Raw genomic sequence first — 3,637 nt, forward strand, 5'->3', positions numbered from 1 at the left:
ATAATCACTTTATGTAACTATAACAAGTTGTATGTTTCTCACTCAAGGACTTTTATTTGCAGCTAGTTAGGTTTTAATTTTTGTTCCACCATGGATATTCAGCAAATAATGTACCAACCAACACAGGCCTTCCATATGAAACGCATATGCAGTAGAAAATAGTGTGTTGGTCCTAGATTATGTATACAAACATTATTTTCTTTACAATAGCATGCACCGATGAATCATGCACTGTAGGACAACGGACATTTGTAAAAAATAAAATGTAAATACAATCAAGTTTGATGTTGTCTCTAACATAGCATGTGAATGAGATGTTCCAGAGCTGTATTTATAGCCGTGAGAGTTTGTGAGTGAGGCTGTAGTGTTGATGTGGCAGTGCTGTGAGTGGCTGCTCTTTGACCATGGTAAGAGCTGTTCTGTTCCAGCTCTGAGTAGGTGGACTCTCATCCACTGTTCCCTCTCTTGCTCTCCGTCTGTGCACAGTATCTTTGTTTTCATCTATCCTGCTATGAGTTACAAAAGGTTTCCATGGGAACTAAATGGAGATCACTCAAAAAAAAGTAGTTAAGGCTTTGCATAGATGTGATGTGGTGGTAGCCAGAGGCTTTGCTTTGCCATTAATGGAGTTTGTAGATGATTGGCACATACATAATGAAGCAACCACGACCGACAGTTTTGGATAATTCCCTGACCTGCTGATTATAATTTCACACAAATTCAGGCATCAGTCTCTCTCTTTCACCAAAAATGTTGCTTTGCGTACAACGGGGCTAAAGGCGCACTGAGGTAAAAGACGCATTTTCCCCTAAACAATTAGATCAGCACTTTCCGAAACATCCGCTTCTCAAGATGCACGTGGAAATTCGTCTGATCTTGACGCGATCAAGGGCAGCAGCATTTCATATTTGATGTTTGTAAAATTTTTTAGATTTAGGTAGCAAACAAGAATAGCTAAAAATGCGAAGCATAACGTTAGTTGTCAACAGAACTCAACTGCGCGCACGCTGGAAGAAGTAGAAGAAGAAGATGAGTGTAAACGATCTTTGCCGGTGTCGTAAAAAAGAATCGGAACAAAACAGGGCAAATACATTAAAGATAATTAGCAAATATGACTAAATGTCCAGGTGGAAACTGTCAAAACGTCAATCCCTCAGAAAAACACATGCATCATTTTCAATGTCAACTGTAAGAATAAGCCAATTTTAGTGCAAAAAGTGCCCAATATAAGAGATCGGAAGAAGCAATGTAAATAACAGGCATTCACACACGGAGTACTTACCAACGCGATAATCATTTTTGAGAGAAATAGTAAAGGTGAACGCATATACGAACAAGTTCTCCGTTTAGGATTAGAACGAATTCAACCCAAGCGCTCATTTGTGGCGTGGATGATTACGTTACTGTTGATCATCTGTCCATCATCGTATAAAGCCCGCCCTGACAATTTGATTGGTCCGAATAGCTCTGGTTCCAGCATAGTTGCTCCACAACAGATCAAGTCCAGACCGAATCTCCCGAACTCAAATGTTGTGGACGGGGCTAAGTTCGGCTGGCATTCAGGCTATAAAAGTATGGTATTTAGGGCAAAAGGCACAATAATTATCATGCTAATAAATATCTGGCAGACTTTTCATGACATGGTTATATTCAGATGGGAAATATATATTAAGTTGGGTGTCCACCTTAGATTAATAATAAAACCATCATAATATGGTATTTCCTTCAATGCTTTCAGATTCTTTACTTTTTAACCTCTTATGCTCTGGGACCATTTTTGGGGCCTACCCAAATTGAAAAGCTTCCCATACTCACATACAGTGGTCTAAATATAACATTTTGGTGTCATTTTACAGGAAACCCTTTGAAGTTTCACAAACCACTGCTAAAAGTGATAAAGATGTAATCTGCAGGGCCTGAGATATACACTTTCAAAAATGAATTTATAACCAAAAAAATAAAAAAGCGCCTCTTTTGTTTGTCTGTTTTTTATTATATCACACACACTATACTTACATGTTTATCACTTTTAGCAGTGTTTTATGTAATTTCAGTGTTTTCTGTAAAATTGCACCAAAATTGTGTATTTAGTAGCTTGGGTGTGGGATGCTTTTCAATTTGGGGAGGCCAAATCCAGGCGGAAATGGTCCCAGAGCAATTTAGTGTAAATACGTTACTTTGTCAACAAATACCAAAGTGATGCATATCTTCAGAAAGTAGACTAAGCTTTCAAATGGTACAAAATATGAGGTCAGAGGTCAGTAATTTGTGCAATATACGTATATATATAGACAAAATTATTATTTTTTGTTCAATAAATATACTATTTATCAAAATAAACAGAAAACAGTAAACTTTGCTAAAGTGTTTGGTTTAAAAAAATATTGACTTAGACATTATTAACAACATATTTCTGTCAGGATCACTATCGTCAAAGTGAAAGACAATTTGCATATAGTTTAGATTGGCAGTATGGTTCTGTTCTGGGCAAGAGCTCCCTCCCATGCAGCCTAGCATGGATAAGAGCAGGGAGAGCAGTGATAACCCCCCTAAGGGTAAACAGAACAGAAGCACGGTGTATTGCAGATAGCATTAATGTCAATATTAAAATGTACAACCTAATTCGGGAATTTAGTCTGATTGAGATGCCATCAGATGCCAAATCCTGACTGACTAGAGGAGGAGCTGGGGATGGAGGAGGGGAATTAGCTCCGGAGAAACGCGATAGCAGCTGATAATACTGAAGGAGCTTATATATGCACGCTGTGAATCGTATTCCTATAGGTAGACGTCATCAGCTGACAGTCAGCTGATGCGAGCTTGACTAAGAACTAACTGCCCTGCCAGAACTAACGCTATACGCTGGATTTTTGTATCAATACTGTCTTTTGCCCTTCTCGCCACCTCATACATTTATACGATTTTTAAACAAATTAAACCACTATATGATTTATTATTTTGGCACCAAATCTGTTACACCATCAATGTTCAATACCAGCATATGTATTTTTTCTGCAATCATACACTATGGGAGAAATGAAAAGCAAATTTTTTCATAAGTTGTGCCTTTAGCCCTGTTGTTCCCAACATGAACGAGACTCCAAACATCCCTTTGGAAAGAAAGCATGTAAATAACATGAAATCCCAAAACATCTCATTACTGTAATGTGAAAAAATAATGTCGTCCTGCTATAGTCAGAATATTAAAGCTCATTATAGACGCACTGTGATTTAGGATAAGACAAAAACGCAGTTTGAAATCCGAATCCATTATTTAAAATTTTGTACATTTTGAACCAAAAAAAGTTGTCATTAAAAAATAATGTAATACTTAATGGTCCTAAAAATAGGCTTCATTTTCTTTGTGCGAAATATAACGCATGGGCTGGTTTTAAGTCTTATTAGCAGTGATGGCATGAAGTCTAATGGCGAGGCAGTGTCACAAATCCTGGAAAACCACATAACAATTTTTATTGCTAATCTCAAATGCCATCCAGTGTAATTGGTGAGTGTTCACTAGAGTGGGTGTGCTTTGTATAATAGCTCTGTGTGTGTGTCACTGCACTGCAGCTCTCAGCTGCGTCTACTGCATTTGCATCAACTTCAGTCTGCAATCAACACTATATGACACGCCAAC

Source organism: Gobio gobio (genome assembly GCF_949357685.1).
Source record: "Gobio gobio genome assembly, chromosome: 16".
Classification (NCBI taxonomy): Eukaryota; Metazoa; Chordata; class Actinopteri; order Cypriniformes; family Gobionidae; genus Gobio; species Gobio gobio.